At 48.3% G+C, this 20,583-nt stretch overlaps 1 protein-coding gene across 3 annotated transcripts in view; it reads left to right on the top strand.

Annotated features, from left to right (window-relative positions):
* NSMF (NMDA receptor synaptonuclear signaling and neuronal migration factor) overlaps positions 1 to 20,583 on the top strand; it is a 323,292-nt gene that overhangs the window by 282,240 nt on the left and 20,469 nt on the right. The gene's annotated exons all lie outside the window — the stretch shown is intronic.

The following is a 20,583-nucleotide window of genomic DNA, read 5'->3' as shown; positions in this document are numbered from 1 at the left end:
TACGTCGGATGCATGGGCACTAGAGATAGTGACCCATGGTTACTGTCTTGCTTTTCATCAAAGGCCTCAAGGTAATCCACCGGGAGCCAACTCTGTAAAAATTCCAGATCCGCTCCTTGTGCGGGAGATTTTAACCCTGCTAGAGAAAGGTGCAATAGAGCATGTACCTGTAGCAGAGAGGAACAAGGGTTGGTACTCCCCTTAGTTTCTCATCCCCAAAAAGGACAGAAGATTGAGACCCATCTTGAATTTGAGAAATTTGAACAAATTCCTCAGGAAGGACAAGTTCAAGATGGTGACACTTCCTCAGATCCTTCAGGCTCTTCAGCTTCAGGACTGGTTGGTTTCATTGGACCTTTAGGATGCTTACCTTAATGTGCCAATCCATCTCAAACACAGAAAGTACCGGAGGTTCGCAATTGGCGGATCTCACTATCAGTTTCGAGTTCTGCCATTTGGACTGACCTCTGCCTCGAGGGTCTTCACCAAACTAATAGTGGTAGTGGCAGCGAGTCTCAGAAGGGAAGGAATTCACATCTACCCTTATCTGGACAATTGGCTAATCAGGGCGAGTTCACCCGAACTGGCCTAGGGACAAATGGCCATAACCTGTCACTTACTTCGCAAATTGGGCTTCTCCCTCAATTACAAGAAGTCACAAATGATTCTCAGCCAAAGACTCCAATTCATCGGAGTGGTCCTGGACACCACCTCAGAGAAAGCCTCGCCTCCTGAGGAAAGAGCTCACCACATTCTGCAGATGGTAACAACATTTCAGAATGCCCAGCATCTGCCGGCGTTCAACTTCCTAAGGTTGCTAGGCCTCATGGCATCCTGCATTTTTCTGGTGCCAGAGGCTCGACTGAGGATGAGACCCCTTCAATGAGCCCTCAGGACTCAATGGTCCCAGTTTTCAGGGGAGATGTCAGATCTTCTACAAGTCCCGTCCAAGGTGGCACAAGATCTCCTTTGGTGGGCTCACAAGGAAAATATCCTCAGAGGGGAACCTTTTTGGAAACCATGGCCAGAGATAACTGGAGTGACAGATGCCTCACTCACAGGGTGGGGAGCCCAAACCAACGATCTGACAATCAGCGGTCGTTGGTCTCCATCAGAGTCCAAACTACACATCAACCTTTTGGAGCTGAGGGCAATCCGACTGGCGCTGAAGGCTTTTCTGCCCTCTGTACAGGGAAAGGATGTCCTGATAATGACGGACAACACAGTGGCCATGTACTGCCTCAACAAACGAGGAGGCGTAGGATCACTCCGATTGTGCAGGGAGGCAATGCAGCTCTGGTTCTGGGCAATGCAAGAAGGAATCTCTCTGTCGGCAGTGCACCTAGCCGGAGAACTGAACACGGCGGCGGATGCTCTGAGCAGGCTGGGCACAGTCTCCCACAAGTGGGAGCTAGCTCAGGAAGTCCTTCAAGAGATCTTCGCCCTTTGGGGAACCCCTCAAGTGGATCTGTTCGCGACTGGTGCCAACTGAAAGTGCAAACTGTATTACTCAAGGGAATTTCCCCCGAGAGAACTCTAGGGGACGCGTTCGTAGTGGACTGGATATTTCCACTCCTTTACGCGTTTCCTCCAGTCCCCGTGATTCCTCAAGTAATCAGGAGGTTGAGAAAGTTCAGGAAAACAATGATCCTTGTTGCCCCGGATTGGACCAGGAGAACGTGGTACCCGGACCTTCTGGACATGTCCATCTGCCCTCCAATATGTCTTCCACAAAAAGAGGATCTTCTCCCGCAAGAGGAAGGTTGGGTTCTCTATCCAGAGGTCAAGACACTCAACCTTCATGCTTGGCTTCTGAGAGGTTGAGATATAAGGATTGGGACCTCCCAGATGACGTTATGGAGATTTTGCTCTCGGGCAGAAGGCCAGCAACAAAATCCTTATACCGGTGTCGTTGGAGGAAATTCAGTAACTGGTGGAGGGATAAGAATGTGGATCTCCCATGGTGCTTTCCTTTCTATTACATTTAGCCAACTCGGGGCTCCAAGTTGGAACTATTAAAGGATATTTGGCAGCGCTATCCATCTTCAAGCGCTCCTCAGAAGAAGTTTCATATTTCAAAATGCCTTTAGTTTTCCAATTTCTTAAAGGATTAACAAATGTGTTCCCTGCTACCTACACCTTTCCAAGTTCCCATTTGGGATTTAAATTTTGTTTTAAAGTTTCTTATGTGTGCCCCTTTGTGCCTTTACATTCTTGTCCTTTAAGGCTCCTAACTTTAAAAACGGTTCTATAAGTGGCTCTAACTTCAGCCCGGAGGATGTGTGAGTTTCAGGCGTTCTATTGCAAGCCTCCTCACACGGCTTTCCATAAAGATAACGCTGTTTTAAAGGTCAAGCCTTTTTTTATTTTTTTTATTTTTGTTGGCAAAGGCATACAGCAAACACATACATCAGGGTGAGCATTACATTCAGACCATATATGCATCAGATCAACGGCAACATTACAATGAAATAGAGCAGCAAGTGAGAAATGATGGCATCACAGTATGATATGATATGGCATTTGTAACGCGCCTGTACACAAGTGTTTCAAGGTGCATTACAAATGCCATCAGAAATGGTGCAACGCTTCAACGTGCGGTTTGGGATGACTCTTCCCCCGATGAAGTCTCATCTAGGCCATGGAGATAGCTGTTAAAGGCAGTCCAAATGTTCTTGGGGCGGGATCGGGTCGGGATCGTATTCATAAACTCTTCCTCACAATTGCGGGACCAGGTAAGTAGATCTAGCAATTTCTGGACTAAAGGGGGAGAGGGGCTTTTCCAATTTTGTAGAATACATTTCTTAGCCACAATGCAACCCACATTCAAAATTTTGGCCATAGATTTTGCCCCATCAGACTGCCACACACCAAATAGGGCTCCTAGTGGGTCTGGGTCAACCGGAGTATCACAGTTCTCAGGATCTTACCCCAGAATTCTGTGAGCATCGGGCACCCCCAGAACATGTGTAGGTGATGAGCGTTTTCCGCACCACAGCGAGGGTAAAGTTGAGGGGTGGTTCGGGCGAACCTGGAGATCTTGGATGGAGTATAGTACAGTCTATTGAGTAATTTACACTGAATGGTGCGATAACGAAAGTTAAGGGAAACCCTGCTAGTGTGTGAACACATCTTCCACGACATGTGCTCTGTGAGGTCCAGTTCTAGTTTGGTCGCCCAGTCATCCCGGGCCCTGGAGGGTTGGGGCGAGGCGCCCATTAGCAATATCCTGCATAGCGAAGAAACCACCCCACGGGCACCACCTGAGTTGGCAATGTAAGCAATCCCGGGAGACTCCGGGGGCTCAATGGGGAAACTTCGCCAGGCGGCACAAAAGGCAGCCCGGAGTCTGTAATATTGCAGAAATTCCAGGGCTGAACCGGAATGGCCCGGCCTCCATGTTTGTGGCGTAATGAATTGCCCATCTGGGTAAAAATCTGCTAGAGCAAGGTATCCCAGGGTCTCCCAATGATGCGCCAGGGCCATGTCATGTGTGGGTTCCAGCCCGGGGAATCGCCAGGCAGGGAGCCACTTATAATATGGGTGGTGTTCGGCACAGGACTTGAATATTCGACTCCAGCCGTGTACAGTGGTATGGACCGGGTCAATAGGGGAGTCCGGCTCATATTGCCGGTGCAGTATCAGTGACATGACATTGACGCCCGCATCCGTCAGAGCTTCCAATTTAACATGGGGGCGAGGAGGAGGGCCAGGGTACCAATAGGAGGTGAATTGTGCCTGAGCAGCGGTCCAATACCGCATCATGTCAGGGGCGGTGAACCCACCTTTATCATACGGGGGTGTGATGTCAGACCATTTTTTCCCTACTGCCCCGGAGTGCCCTAAGAACTGCGCACAAGCCCCATGCATTCTCGCGAAATATTTCTTTCCGGGCCAAACGGGGACATTGCAAAATATGTATAGCAGCTTGGGGAGTAGTACCATCTTGACAAGTGAGAGTCTGCCCGCCAGCGACAATGGGAGGGGGCGCCATCGCTCCATTTTGTCTTCAGCTTGTTGTGCCGCTGCTAAGTAGTTGTCGGCTAGTAGTGTTTCTTTAGTCAGGGATATCTGGACCCCTAAGTACTTAAACCCTTCAGGGGACCAGCGCAAGGGGTACTCTGTGGCCTGCTGTGGAGTGGACCTAGTGAGGGGGGGAAGAGCTCGGATTTGGTGTAATTTATCATGAATCCAGATTGGGTATCTATGCGGGTGATGTCCCGTAGTATTGGATCGAGGTTATTGGTGTGGTCTCTAATGAATAGCAGTACGTCATCGGCATAGAGTGAAATGATTTCGGGAACGTCTTTCAACCGTATCCCTTTGCGTGAATGGCGCGCCCTAACATGGTCCGCCATCGGCGCTATCGCCAGGGTGAAAAAAGAATAGGGGAGAACGGGCAACCCTGTCAGATGCCTCTGAAGAGTGGGATTAGGCCAGACGTCTGGGAGTTGACTCGAACCCTGGCCACTGGTGAGGTGTACAGTAATTCAATGTATCCAATCATGTTAGGTCCAATGCCCATGGTTTCCAGCACCAGCCACATAGCCTTGGTCAATTCGGGCCATGACATTGAGGAGTCTTCTAATATTATGGGACGTGGATCTCCCAGGCTCAAAACCTGATAGGTCATCATGTACCATATATGCCATGATTGGAAGAAAGCTGTTGTCAATCACTTTAGCGAACATTTTGGTATCAAGTTTCATTAGCGAGAGGGGTCTATACGACCCACATTCATCGCCGGGTTTAAGTAGTACCGTGATGGCAGCCTCACGCAAAGTGGGAGGGAGAGAGCCCAGTCGGAGTGCCTCATTCCACACCTCAAGGAGTTTAGGGGCCAGGAGTGCAACGTGTTCCTGATAAAATTCCGCAGTAAGCCCATCAGGGCCGGGTGCCTTGCCTTTAGGGAGACCTGATATGGCCTCAACAATCTCAGCCAATAGAATCGGAGAGTCCAGTTGGTTTCTGGTTGCGGTGGAGGAGACACAGGTCTTGGGAATCTGCTCAAGGAGGTCTCTCATATGGGATTCATTGTGTTCGGGAGGTTGGGAGTATAGTTCCGTGTAGAAGTCTGTGAAAACGTCCAATATCCGTTGGTCAGACCATTGCATTGCCCCTTGTTTATTCCTAACACAAGTGATCTGGGTATGGCCCCACTCTGCCCTCGTCAAGGCGGCTAGTGTTTTGCCTGGTCTATCACCCTCTCCATACTTCCGGGCTGCCTGAGGGCGGCTAAAGTACTCGACCTCCCTTGTGGCTAATTCATTAAATGATTGCAACTCTTCACTAATCTGGGAAAGGACAGCAGGGTCAACTGATGCCGGGTGTGCCTGTTCTAGTTCGTGCAATCTAGCTTCCGACCGGCTGAGGGCTGCTCTGATAGTTTTAAGAACCCCTGCCTCCCTGGAAATGGCCATTCCCCTGATAAAGGCCTTAAAGGCATCCCATTGGGTTGCCATCGTGGTGGTTTGGGATGTGTTGTGTTCAAAGTAGGATTGGATGTCGGCGAGGATGTCTGCCTTAAAGATGATATCCTGAAGGGCGGCCGACTTAAATCTCCACGTATTGATGGTAGGTGGGGGGGCACCAAGGTCCAGAGAGAGCAGGACCGGAGAATGGTCCGAGAGCGTTCAGGCAAGTATACATGTGTCTACCACTCTACCCAGCATTCCGCTTGACAGTAGAAACATGTCTACTCTAGAGGAGCTGAAGAGTAGTAGGTGTATTCTCGTGTCTGTGGGTGTAGTGTCCTCCATACATCACGTATATCAAGGGTTGTGCAGTGAGCCAGCAGTCTGCGTGACGCACCAGTTAGCTATCTAGGGGCCGTGCCAGTCCTATCCAGGGTAGTGTCTAGGATAAAATTCATATCCCCACCCCACATGATCTGCACCCCCGCATAGCCCAGCAGGATGGATGCCACCAGATCAACAAAATCAGGCGTGTCCACATTAGGCCGTAGGTATTCACCAAGAGGTATTCTGTATTGGTTATCGTGCAATGTAGTATGACATATCTCCCCTCTGTGTCGATGTAACTCCTGTGCAGTACAAACTTGAGTGACTTGTGAATCATCGTCAGGACCCCCCTGGCCCGTGTAGAGTACGACGTGAAATATCTATCGGGGCCCCAGGATGGTGCCATACACTTTGTGAGGGGGCCCATGGCGTGTGTCTCCTGTAAATATAGTATTTTACATCCATGTCTATTGGCGTAGGCCATGACTCTACGGGCCTTGGTGTAGTTGCTCAGGCCCCGGATGTTCCAAGACATTACAATATTAGGCATTCTCGGGGTTCAGGGTACAGCCCAGCTCTGTCGCCGTACGATACATTCACCATGTGAAACAACTCCATGCATGTGCCCCGATGCAGTGTAGTGCTCAATTCTGCCTCTGCCATTTCCAATAACAGTCCCAGGCCCATACCCTCCCCCCACCCGCACCACCCCATCCTCGTGGGTAATGTATCCACCCTCCCCCTCCCTTTAGAACCAAAATCCCCATCAATACGGGGGTTAGCGATGGGTCCCCAACGTGGGTCCAATTCGCTAGGGGCCCAATCGGGGTCAAAACCCAACAATAACGTAACAAAAATGAACATTGCAATCGCAGTGGGGTGCGCTGTTCCCGTGAGGTGGAACTAGGACAAATGCGGATAGCATAGAGTATCAGGCGGTACATAGAACATTAGAACGTATGCTAGTCATCTTGTCCCACACCCGGCTAGTTACCAATGGGGCAAATGTGAGATCTGACGTGAGTGACTGAGGACAGACCTGTGGGGACCAGGGAGGGACCGCAGACAGCCTCGCAAAGGGCAATGTCAGGCATGGTTGTTGCGAGCATCCAGTGTGCATGCGTAATTGGGACAGTGGGATGTTGTTACCATCAGCACATTAAGAACAAACAATAATGACTAGGCTACATGATGAAAGATTAGATGGGATTCAGTCATTGGCATCAAGATCCTCGTTCGCATTGTGAAGTGGTATCTGAGATTCTAAGAATTTCACGGCTTCCTCCGGGACAGTGAAAAAGTACAGTTTTTCCTTGAAGGTGATCTTGAGGCGAGCCGGAAAAAGGATTGCGTAGGGGACGTTGCGTTCCCGTAGTAGTTTCTTGATGCCAAGGAACTGGCGTCTCTCCTGCTGTACCCCAACAGAGAAGTTGGGGAATATACGAATGGTGTGTGAGTCAAGGCGGAGGTCCCCCTTCTCCCGGGCCAGGCGGAGGAGGAGGTCTCTATCCCTATAATTAAGAATCCTTGCAATTATAGGCCTGGGGAAGTCCCCTGGCTTGGGGCGTGGTGATAAGACACGGTGGATTCGCTCGACCGTAAAGTACGGTGACAGGGCAGGGTTGCCCAGAAGTGACTCGACTGCCAGTTCCATACGCCCCTTGAGGGCATTCTCAGGAACCCCGATAATACGAAGGTTGTTCCTGTGTGAGCGGGATTCAAGATCATCACATTTTGCCTTTATAGTTTTCATGTCTCGGGTCAGAGTGGCCACCGTGTCCTGCAGCGAGTGTAGACTATCTTCATTTGCCCCAATGCGATTTTCGGCCTCCGTGATTCTGGTTCCCGCCTGGTCGACACAGGATTTGAGGGATGCCACATTGGCGTTAATGTCGTCAAGCTTTTCATGGAAGGAAGCAACATTTTTGGCCATGGATTCCATCTTTGCGGTGAGATCCGGAGCAGATGCACTGGAGGAGGGCACGTGGTCAGAGTCCTCCTGGATGGTTGCCTCAGGCTTAGCCTCCGCGCGAGGGGTGGCCTTTGCGAATTTGTCCATGGCGCCCCCCTTATTGGCCCCTCTAGAACTATTAGACATTGCTGATGTGATTGAGGGGCCTGTCAGTTCATACTGGCGTTGTGCAGGACACAGGCGTGTAATAACAGATTCAGTTCCCAACAAAGGAGCCAGCCCACCGCTTGCTATTGATGGCAATTTGTGATGAGGTTCCAAGAAGGATTCAACGGCGCCTTTGTGCCTAGGTGCAATTGGGTTAGTTGGTGATGCAGCCCTCGGTATTGAACATATCCGATAGCAAATAGGCACGTTATGTAGCAGCCAGGGTTGAGTTAGGGGCCACAGTAGAAGTGGGGCGCCTGCCCGTCAGGTAGTAGAACGTTGGAGAGGTGGTGCCGCTGGGGGCCCCTCAGCGGGCACATTGGGGCATGCACAGCCGCTCCGGGCATCAGGGCGCTTATAATTAAATGTCACCAGGTCAGAGGCAGGGGAGCTGCATGATGACTACTGGACAAGTTGGTCGTGGCCAGGTGTATCACGTGCCCAGGCGAGGTCAGGCTGTGCGGTGGTTGGGACAGTCCAGGGTGAGCAGGGGGGGCACACACAGCAGTGAGGCACCCGTCTGGATGTTACAAGCAGGAGGGATCAATACGCCCCCCCTCAGCTCCTCACCTGCTCGTAGTGCACTTGGGTCCCAGAGCGCAGGGCTCGGTCTCAGTTCCGGGGCCTCGCACGGCTGCATCCAAGCCCCCGGCGCAGTTCCAGCCTGCTATGGGTGGCCGGCAGGGTGATGGAAGGCCGCAGTCGCTCCCCAGGTACCGCGGCCAGGCCAGGACACAGCGCTGCAACGCAGGCACCGGGGGCGTTCCAGGAGAGTGGCAGATGGGGGCCGAGTCCTCCATGCATCGCGGCCAGATACAAGAGGGGCCGCAACCCCCGGGGAAGGAGGGAGACTCACTCCCTGGTGCACGCCGCAATCCAGCAGTAGGGCGACGAGGGCTGGCAGGCAAGCCCGATCCAGCCCATAATCCGGGGCGGGGTCTGCGCCGGGGAGGTCCGCCGTCAAGCCCGCGGCAGCGCCGGAGAACACTTGTGCGGCCAGGCCGCAAAGTCAGGGACAATGAAGCGGGTCCTCTGGAGCTCGATGCAGTCCAAAACTAGGTCCGGGCAGGCAGCAGGTGTCAGGCAGTAGCCCAGCAAGTTGTATGGCAATGGCAGCAGAGTGGACCGCCGATGAGGCTGGATTAAGTTCCTCGCTTCACGGAGCTCTGCAGCTAGGCAGCCATTTTCGGGCTGCTCATCTGCGCCCCCCCAAAGTCAAGCCTTTTTTCCTATTTAAAATAGTTTTGGATTTCCATCTGTCACAGAAAATCACCTTACCATTTTTTATCCTCCTCCGCACGCTAGTAAAGAGGAGGAATGATTTCACAGACTAGAACCTAAAAGGGCTCTCAGTTTTTACATATCTAGACTGGAAAGATTTAGACAAACAGATCAGTGTTCGGCGGGTATACTGGACACAAATTGGGCCTTGGTGTGTCCAAACAAACTATATCCAGATGGATTATCCTAGCAATATCCGGATGTTACAAATTGGCTGGGAAGGAGCCTCCAGATGGTTTAAGGGCCCATTCAACCAGGGGCATAGCAACTTCCACGGCTCTTCAGAGGGGTGTCCCATTGCCAAGATATTTGTCCTGCGGTCACTTGGTCATCAATGCACACTTTTGCAAAACATTATTGTTTAGACACCACTTCTTACCAAGGAGGTCTTTTTGCAAAAGCTGTCCTTCATTCTGTGCATAATTGAAGAACTATGGTACTCCCTCCTCCAATAAATTACAACTGCTATGGGAGTCTATCTAAGATGAGAAATATGTGGGAGGACACAATCCATTCGAAGAACAACTCACTAACCAATTGTAACGTTCTTTCGACTGGATGTTCCTCCCACGTATTCCTCATCTTAGATATATTTGTCAGCTTGCTGCTTCTTTCGGAAAACAAAATTTGCCAGAGGGCGCTGTGCTCGAGGCCGCGTAGCTTGGTCCCTCGAAGGCCGCCGTCGAGCGTCGACGTCATCCATCGTATAAAGGGCTTGAGCCGTGCCTGTTGGTTCATTTCTGTTTTTTCGATGTTAATGGTCGCATCAGTTGTATTCTGTGTCGGCAGATGTCAGGCTCTTAAGGAAGTACAAGTGCAACAAGCGTAAGAACTATACAGAGGGGTATGTTTGGAGGGTCGATGAGGAATACGTCGAAAGAACGTTACTTGTACTTTTGGGCCATGTTCTACATTGGCCAATTAACAGAGAGCAATAAAGAGGATTTTTGGCTGGGGTAGTGAATGTGATACTGACGAACCGTGTAAACGAAAGGGGGCAGACAGGAGAAATTGTAGAGGAGGTTTTGGCAGAAAAGGCGGGGCGAAGACTCACTATCTGAGGCAAGCATGCTAAATACCCTGCTCCAACCTCTGATCATTCTATGTCGTTTGTGGATATGAGCCAAGAGAGGATCATGCAGGAACAGCCATCTATAGAATTTTTTATAGCTAGTGCTTTGCTATCCAACAGTTACCCGGAAACGACATGAAACACATAAAGAGAAAAAATTAAAGTAAACAACCGCCCTGCCATAGAAAACAAGCTCCTGCAGACGCACCTAAAAATGCATCGCCATTGGCAGTGATCCCAAATGTAGTTAAGAGTGTAATAGCAAGAGAGCTAATTCGCAGAACAGAGCGGCCAAAACCAAACAGGGTAAGTGCCGGTGGGGCACCTTAGACAAATGGCTACAGTTTCCTGAGGAGAGTGCTGCACCTAGGCTAGAAATGAAGGTCTCAAACACATCTACAGAAAGAGATAATGATTGTGCTATTAAAGTGCATCAGACAAAAATTGGCATGGGCACACAATGTAGATCGAATGCTGTCTGTGGGCAATGCCCAGCCCCACACATGATAATGGCATGGTCCACACATCTACTTATATGCTGGCCTCAGGTGAGGACCAACCTGCCTCTATACAAGCTTGGCACAAAGAGAGACAGCTCATGTGGCTCTACCCTTACAAGCAGCAGTATGACAATCCAGCAACAACCCATCTTATTATCCACGATGTGTCTGTATTAAGGAAATTGAGCCTACTAGCTATAGCCTGTTTTTAAGCAGAGGAAATCTTATGGTATTGTTTCAACAATTTGAAGAGTTGTCCATTATGACATCACAAGACATTGAAAGGGTAGAATTACCTGCTTTGCACAGTCAATCTAATTGGGTGGTGGTAAAGTTTGTTAGCTGTATGGTTGTGGAGCGGCTCATGCTATTTGTTAACAAACTGTATACTTTGGGCTACTGTATGCAATTATACAATGTCCCACTTTAAGAGGAGCGTTTTAAATCCTCTGTGTATACCTTGGAAGGCAAAGTAGCAATTAAACCTGCCCTGGAAAAAAAGAGATCAGGCAACCAAGGACAACAATTTAAATCGAAACAGCCAACCTTGGTCATTGAGCATTGGACGCCTTTGGTAGGAGAGTCATTGGATTGACCTACGGCCATTCCTAAAACAGGCCTTTTCGATTCTGGAACACATGGGGATTCAGATAGTTTACCACACAACCAATCGGCTATGTTGCTCTTGATATATTTATGATACAAGAAACCTTCCTGATGTCGATATTTTCAATGGAGGGTTATCCAATAGCAAATATCAAGTATTCGTACAGCCAGCTATTAGAGCTCAGATGGGAAGACCTAAGGGTGGCCTATGCATAGGCCTCAGTCAAGTTTACAAGATAGTGGGGCATAATATTGGTGCATCTTGTGACAATGCATTAGCATTTGAATTTTCTTGATTAGAGTGGCAGCACCTTAATACTTAATGTATACGATCCCCCAGATGGAACTCATACAGATTCACTGTTCAAATGGGTGGTAGACCTATTGCTAACATAGACGTTAAAGAACCCCAATGGAAGTATAATGATAGCTGGAAACTTTAAAGTGCAATGTCTTAATTTGGTAAGTGATGTCATTATGGATGATCAATGGAGGCAGCTCTCTGAGCATTCCCGAGCACTAATACTGAAGGGCTGTAGGTGGTCTGCATACTTTTGGAATTTAATCTCATACCATTGCTGCCTAACAAGAACGAAACTCTGCTGGAGGTTGTTACGTGGACTAACGGCACAGTACCTCATATTTGGACAGTATATGTATCACTGATATGTTACACTGTAAGACACTGAAGTATGAAATTGAATTTACACCAGTCAGTGATCATGCAATGATGAAAGTTTTTTTTCAAGTATATTCCCAGAAGAATAGGAAGGTAGAATTAGGCAAGGCATCAGTCAACGCCCACAGTAATAGAATTGTGTGGTCTGAGGCCAATTTAAAAAGGGCTAATAAGTACATAGTGCAGATGTCTTGCCTTCTGGAAGAAGTATTAAACCGTTGTAATGGTGATCTGGGCAAACTATGTGCATTAATCAAGCCTTGGCTTTATATGGCGGGGAGATGTCTGTACAAGGCACAGATAATATCAGAATCTTTGAGAATAAGATTCACATTGTAAAGTGCTTGCTACGTAAGAAAGTGAGGGCTATTAAGAAAAATAAGAACCTGAACTTCCAAGAACAAAAAATTAAGATTGGGTCTATGTTTTCTAATTATAAGAATTGGTTACGTTGCCATAAATCCAGTCTTGAATCAGCTAACTGGAAAATGGTATACAGACTAATTCGTACACATGACTCATCGGAATTCTGGTACTTATATCAGACTTATTTGTCTGCAATGGCTCCTTGGGGACATTTGTGCCATACCTGAAGAAGATTGGAAGACACATGTAAAAGGTCTCTATTGGGACCAACATATTGTGAAAAGTAAGCCCTAATTTGCTTTTTTGGGTGGCCCAGTATTGAATATTGAAATTAGGGATATCTTAGATATTTTGGCAAGATTAAAACCATCCAGGGCCCCTGGCCCGGATAGGCTAGCTAATGCTGTATTGAAGTCTAACCATCAGTTTTGGGCCAGGGTGTTGCATGAAATGTACATCAAAATATGCACACTTGGATTGCTCCTTGGGAATTGGCTTATTTCTATATTCGTGCCGATACATAAACGTTGCTCCTGTATAGACCCTAGCAACTATAGATTATTAGCCATTCTGAATACAAGCAGCAACATATTTGCCACAATTGTATTACAATCATTGAATAAGTGGATTAGTGACAAACAATTGCTTAAACTGTACAAGCTAGGAATTAGTAATGGCTGCTCCACTATATAAGCTATGTGGGATTTGCTCCTGTTAGCTGATCACGTGCAAAGTGGGACTGCTGGAGACCTTCATTTATGCTTGTCGATTATACGACAGCATTTGACTGTGTGGTCCGTCACATTTTATGGTCTAAATTGGAAATATGGGGTATTGGCAAATACCTGTTGCACTTTATTAAGGCCTTATATGCCGATACTGCAGTCACAGTCCGGCTTTTGCAAGATGGTGATGCCTACTCCCCCATGCCTACCGATACCTGGGTTGAAGCAGGAGTGTGTTCTTGCGCCCCTGTTATTCAACCTCTATGTGAGTAACATGGGGGAGAAGTTAAGCGTGATGCAGATTTTTCCGCCATGCGTTGGTGGGGTAGCGGTACTATGGATTACTTATACTGTTGACACAGTCTTACTTGACCGCACCCCACTTGGCCTACAAAGAGCTACTGATGTACTTGCCCAGTGTGCAGATATTAACCTTTTGAAGATTAACTATTCAAAGACTAAGGTTATGCACATTCGGGGTAAAGGTTCCATGATACTAGGGTTAGCTGGCACATCAAGGGTAGTAAATTGGAGCAGACCAAAACATATGTATATCTTGGGTTACTGCTTCCTCTCAATGCTATGCCCATATTAAAGCTAAAGCTATGCGACAATGGCTTCTATTGAGGGGATTTATTAAGAGAGTTGGTGGCAACTCGGTAGAGGGACTATTGGAAGTGTATACTAAAATATTTGTGCCATGTATTCTATACGGCCTCGAAACGGTTCCTGAAGAGCACGTGGGTTGGCTAGATAAATTAGAAGGAAAAATACTTAGGTCACTTCTGAGCCTACCCGCGACTGTTTCTGCGGCTGCCTTGTCTATGGAACTCGGCACCACTTCCCTGCATACCATTAGGAAATGAACTTGTAGTGAGCTATTTTTAAAGATAAATCAAGCTAGTGCGACAACGGACCCCCCAGACATACTTTTTATGCCCAAAAGACATTTACATTATCGAAGGGGCAACAAAGCATACCTGGAATAGGCTGATACTGTACAAGAACATGGGGAGAATATTGGGCTGCTTCTAATAGATATATGCTTTTATCTACATACATTAAAGCTTAAGACACAGGAATGGGACTGAGTGAGATCCATTGACATATTAGAGAAAAAAAACTGCTCTATGAGGAGTATGTTAAACAAAGTTTTGAATCAGATAAGCCGTGCAGATACTTGGAACAAGGCATGCTCAATTACACTAAGACGCTTTATCATGTATTTGTGTCTAAACATCCTGCCGGTTATGGAACATATTGGTGCATGGCAGAATATTCGACACGAAACATAGACTATGTTGTTTGTGTGCTTTTCTATAGAAAGTAGTAGGCACATTTTGACTGCATGTGAGAATGCAACCGATATTTACTTCAAGGGCTATGAGCGTTTCTGCCTGCCATGCAGTATTGTAGCTGACCAGTTTTGGTCTATGATTGTGACTGCAGAGTCCCTTGTGATTACTGCAGCCACAATGCATGTCTGGGAGAGTATACAAGGCACATTACGAACACATAGCTACGGAAAGGATTTGAAACCCTTAAAAGGCAAATAAGTACAATGGCTAATTGCGTATAGAACAGGTATTGAGGCAGAACACATTACTAAAGGTCCTAATGACATGAATGGTAGCTTTTATTAATTTTAATATCCTAATCTGAATAGGCATTTATTAATGAAATGTATGATAATAATTGGCAGTATCTGAATTGTTGGATATGATATGATATAAGCCATTTATAACGCACCTGTACACAAGTGTTTATTGGCACAAGCAGACAAAGGAGGGAAGACAGAGAGAGGACAAAATAAACAATCTTACTAAGCCGGGTGTCATACAGATCATGCAAGTGTGAGACGCAAAGCGCAGGAGGGAGGGAGAGGGGAAGTGCCACGGGGAGCAAAGGGAGGAAATGCAATCAGGGGCGGCAGTGCTCCGAGTAAGTGCAGCCAGGTCAGAAAGGCTCTGGGTGAGTGCAAGGAGGCAGGTAATTGTAGGGTTCCATATATGGCCCCTAGTGCACGGTAGGCCTGAAGGCAGTGCAAGACTGCTGACCGAAGGGGACTGGTACCTGTGAGACTCTGAGGGTAGCCAGACAGCCAGTCAGCGCAGCATACAGGTTGGTCAGCAGGGGAGAGAGAGAGAGTGAAAGCAGAAGCGAAGAGGAAGGTCTTGAACTGCTTCTGGAACCTCAGGTGGTCTGGCTCATGTTTGAGAAGGGCAGGGAGGACATTCCAGAGGGAGGCACCTGCAGAGGAGAGAGATCTACCACCTACTCGCTGCCTAGAGATCTATCTGACCCTCAGAGAGTTGGAGGTGGCTGAGTGAAGGGCTCGAGAAGGAAGGTGTTTAGAAGAAGAGTGTTGAATTTAGTGCAGGCCCTGGCCCCAGAAAGCCTTGTGGACGAGGCAGAAAGTGTTGAACTAGATCCTTGCAGCCACCAGGAGCCAGTGGGAAGATTTTAGGGCTGGAGAGATGTGGTCCCTGGGCTCCAGGCCAAGGACAAGTCTCGCAGTCCTGTTCTGGATTAGTTGCAGAGGGCGGCGAGTAGATGAAGGCAGATTGAGATAGAGGCTGTCGCTGTAGTCCAGCCTAGAGAGAACCCGGACTCTGGAGACAGTGAGCTTCTGGGAGAAAGTGAGGAAAGGAAGAATACCTCTGAAGAGGTGTAGCTAGCAGTGGGCCTTCTTGGCAACGTCTGTGATTTGAGGAGAGAGTAAAGTCAAGGTGTTTAGCCTTGCAGGAAGGCGAAGGAAGAGGGCCCAAGGAGGGTGGCCAGAGTGAGAGAGGGAAAGCGGAAGCTGGGGTCCCAATGAGAAGGATCTCATTCTTACTAACATTAAGGCAGAAATTATTGGAGGCGCACCACTCCTGAATCGTGGATAGACAGTCAGGAATGAGCGAGAGAGGCGAGGAGGGTAGCATGAAGGAGAGCTGAGTGTCATCCGCATAACATTGAAAGTTAGAACAGAAGTTAGAGATTAGATGCGCCAAAGGGGCCAAGTAGAGAATGTGGAGGGAGAGGTGGTGGAGAGAAAGGACCCAAGTTGGACCTGGGAGGGTCGGTCCTGGAGGAAGGTGGTCAACCAAACAGGGCCTGACCCATGATGCCCCGGTTCTCACAGAGACAATTGATCAGGATGGTATGATTGACTGTGTCGAAAGCAGAGGAAAGATCCAGGAGGATGAGGACAGATGGAATGCTAGAATCGAAATTAGTGAGCAGATCTTCACAGGTGTTCAGGAGAGAAGTTTCCATGCCTCTGGCTGCTCTGAAGCCAGACTAATGGTCATGGAGGCAACCAACAGATTCAGTGTGGAGAGTAAGCTGGGAGATGGCCAGCTTTTCCAGGAGTTTACCCAGGAAAGGAGTGATAGAGTTGGCAGTAGTTTGCTGAAGAGGAAGGATCGACAGAAGGCTTTTTCAGGAGGGGGTCCACAAGGGAGTGCTTGAGTGCAGAGGGGAAGGTTCCAGTGGCAAAAGAGTGATTGAAGAAATCGGCAAAGGCTGGAGCAAGGGTGTCAATGTGGTCCTTGATGTTTCTGGAGGAGCAGGGGAGCACCTGCTTGGATGACCCTTTCATAGATCAGACTTGTCTAGCAACCTCGTCAGGAGTGGTTGGGAGAAAGGAGGAGTAGAGGGAGAGGCGGCCGGGGGGGGGCAAGAAAGGTAGAGGGTGAGGATAGAGAGCACAGATATGTCCTGAGTTTTAGTGGTGAAATGAGAATCCAGAGCCGTACAGAGGGCCTGGGAGGGAACTGGAGAGATTGAGACTGTGTTATTAGAGGCCGTAGAGACACAGGCTTGAATGTAGGCTCTCTTCTTGGTCAGGACAGATGGTCTGTATTGCCTTTGGAGTAGGCAGCTGGCCAGTTTGCCCTCCACTTCCTCTCAGCCACCCTACACTTGCATTTTGGGGTGGCGAGATTGGAGTCATACGACGAGTTGCACTTGGAAAGGGGGTATGAGGCAAGGACATCAAGGGTGTTGGAGATAGAAAGATGAATGTTACAGAGAGCGGTGTCAGGGGGTGAGTAAGCCGCAGGTGTGGAGGGAGAAGAGAAAGTAGCCGTAAAGGCCTCCACTGACACACGCTTAATGGACCGAATGACTGAGAAGGTAGGTGGCAGTGCTGGGATCGGCTTCCTCTGGGGGACAGAGAGCTTCAGGTGAAAGGACAACGCAAGTGGTCAGTCCAAGAGAAAGGAGTGGTGAGAGGGTTTGAGAGGGGGATGTCTGAGGAGATGAGAACATCCAAGGTGTGCCCTGCAGAGTGTGTCGGACCAGAGGGTAGAATGGAAAGAGCAAGAGTGTTGCAGAGGTTGTGGAAGAGCCCTCGAGGAGGGATTGGAAGCATCAAGATGGATGTGAGGTCTCTGAGGAGAAGTTGAGAGGTAGAGGCAAGGAGAGAAGAGGAGAGGTCAGCCCACTGTGAGAGGTAGAGTGTCACCTGGACAGATGGTCTGTAGATAGTGGCCACAGTCAGAGAGAGGCCACGAGAGATAGAGAACCTGCAGGCCAGGCATTCAAAGGAGGAGTTGGAATGACAGAAGCAGGGATCCACTCCGGAAAGATCGGAGCTACTCCACCTCTAGGCCGGTTGGTTTTGGGTTTGGATAGGATCTTGTAGCCCTACGGGAGGAGAGTGTCAAAACTTGTGACAGAGCTGGCAGTGAACCATGTCTCAGTGAAAGCCAGGACATGCAGGTCAAGTTCTTCAAGGAGGTGGCAGATGTCAGAGGAGTGTTTGACAGCAGGGCGAGAATTGAGAGTAGCGGCGTGGAGCAGGTTGCCACATGTGAAAGACCTCTGCGGAGGAGTACAAGCTTGAGGTACACCCTGCGAAGGTGGTAGGGGACCCGGAAGTGGGCAGAGGGTGGAGATGGCAAGGTAACCAGAGAGGAGGCAGAGGGTGCCAATGAAGTGGCGGCAGAAGGAAGTGGCAGGGGAGCCAGAGAGGATATGGTAGGAGTGGCAGGAGAAGGAAGGAAGTTGATAAGACGCAGGATATGCCTTTCAAAAAGGAGGACATTGAGCTGAGGGCCCTGGACCAAGACGGCGCCATTCAGATAGACATTAATAATGGTCTTGGAGGAGTGGAAGGAGGCAAGAGGACCTCCCACCGAGTGCCACCATTGATGGGAGAGGAGGAAAAAGGGGAAAGAACCGAGACCATATGAGGGGTCCATAGTTCTGGAGAGGGAACGACAAAGAGGATGTCTGTAAGAGTCTGAGTGGAGGAAGCACTGATCAGCGATGGGGAGACCTGTGTTGGAGACCAGGATGTCTCTCTTGAACGTCTTCCTTCCTGATTTAGTGAGAGGGATAGGATAGGAGTAGCAGTTAGAGAAGATAGGGGACATGGAAAGCACCATACAGGGTGCGAGGAATAAGTGGGAGAAAGAGGCAGAGTAGAGAGAGGAGGGATGCACAGCCCACGCTACGCAGCACAGGATACGGGGGGAGGCGTGGAGAGGGGGCACACAGTAGGGAACACAGAGAGGAGTGGATAGGTACACTCAACAGTACCAGCAGTACCAGAAACTCCCGGCGGGGGGGTCTAGAGTGGGAGAGAGCCTAGTGGGACACAGTAAGCAGTACCACAGTTACCACAATGCAAAACACCCAGAGACAACTTTCCTAAAAAGAGTGAGAAAGGCCTAGAACAGCACAAGAAGGAGGTGCACAGATGTAAAAACACACCTACATTCAATTTTTAGCCAGAGGCACGAATACAGGGCAAGAAGGAGATCCATAGATGTAAAAGGATGATTTTTAATATTGTCGATGTTATATGTAATGTGTAGTTTTCTGTTTTTATTTATTTCCTTCTCTTTTTATTATATGGTGGTGATGATATGCAAAAGGCTTAATTGTATTAGATAGCCGTATTAAATACATTTTAAAAAAAGCTGTGTTGCAATCGTTCTAGCAAGAGAGAACCAGTGCATTATTGGGTTTAATCAGATAGTGTATTTGGATTGGGTGGGGGGGGGGCTCTTCTTAGAATCACCAGTTGAGAGTTGACGCTATTCATGGGGTATTCGCCTAATTGTTCATTAATAATTGATCGAATGGTCAGTACCATTCGATCAATTATAAAACATACCAAAGATGTGGAGCTCTCCATGTTTGGTATTTTTGGCCATGGGCTGTTGCAGTGGTGTCCCTCGCTTCCTCAACATGGGAGGCGGCGGACCAAAAAAAAAAGAAAAATAAGAAATAGGGTCCCTGCGGCGTCGGATCCGACCTGTGCTAGAGGGACTGATCTGAGACCTCAGGGGTTCAGGGGACGTGGCGGCGAGCAAACAGGTAAGTAGGGGAGGGGGCGGATGCATTTTGGTCTCAGTTTGTTCGGCTGCTAGTTGTTCGAATGCAAACAGATTTCTTGCAAACAGATCTGCTCTAACAATTATCAGACGAACAAACAACCCCAAACCATTCATAACAAATGTAATCTGGTGCAAGAAGCAAAGATCTGTGTGGAACCAGACGCCCAGCTTTATGTGGTATCCAGTGATTATGTTGCTGTGGAAATGGCCACCAGGTGGCGACGTTTCCCAAAAAATGTATCCTTCAGAAAACCCAACACTCTCCCCAAATATTCTATGATCAGGGGTAATAATATTTACTTATACCCCCCTAGAATATTTGTGGAACGAATTTTAAGGGGTCAGGGCATAATTGTTGCCTACCTGGTGACATTGCCTTGGCGACATAATCATATGGAACCCTTTATGTGTGCTGTTATCCCCATGGGAATGACACTGTATTCTCATTTGGTTATCCTCTTGCCTGCATCTCAGTTTCTGAGAAGTTTAGCCATAGGACATTTCTTTCAGCCAGTGGTAGATGTGTCTTAACAATTCATACACTGATTCCTCCCACTTCTAAGTGCTGTAATAATAGGGCCCATAATACCCAATTTGATGGTACTCAAGTTGATTCAGCCTCTAGTGCCCACCACTGTATGCTCAACATAGTGGCATCTGTAAGATGAAAGGATGAGTAGGCCATGTTGAATCCAACCTGCACACCTCCTGGGAAATCTTAACAGCTAAAAGCTAAAGCCTTATGCAGCTCTACTATCCTGGGCTTCAAAAAAGTTGAACTTTAGACAAGTGATCAGCAGGTGGGCTGGGGGATCCCTTTCCTATCCCTTTCCTATTCTTAAACATCTACATTAAAATGGATATGAAATCCAATATGATTCTCAATTTACTGTGTGCATTATTGAGCAAAAGGTATCGTACTTACCTACTTGGCTAGAGATGCACTTTGGCTCTACAATATTGTTTTTTATTTAGGATCTTCCATACTTCACTCCACCAAAGGCTTCAAAGAGATAGATCACCAGGTAATGATCAGTGGTCTAAACAGCCAGGAACCTGATTTCCTAGGACGGACAGTCTCTGATTGGGGTTGCATGGGTTGGCATGATTATTTCAGTTATCCGGGGGCACGGAATCGGGCATGATCAGATCTGGAATT

Source organism: Ambystoma mexicanum, chromosome 8 (assembly GCF_040938575.1).
Source record: "Ambystoma mexicanum isolate Mex_15411 chromosome 8, UKY_AmexF1_1, whole genome shotgun sequence".
NCBI lineage: Eukaryota > Metazoa > Chordata > Amphibia > Caudata > Ambystomatidae > Ambystoma > Ambystoma mexicanum.
Note: the sequence above shows the minus strand (reverse complement) of the source record. Positions and strands in the feature narration are given on the sequence as shown.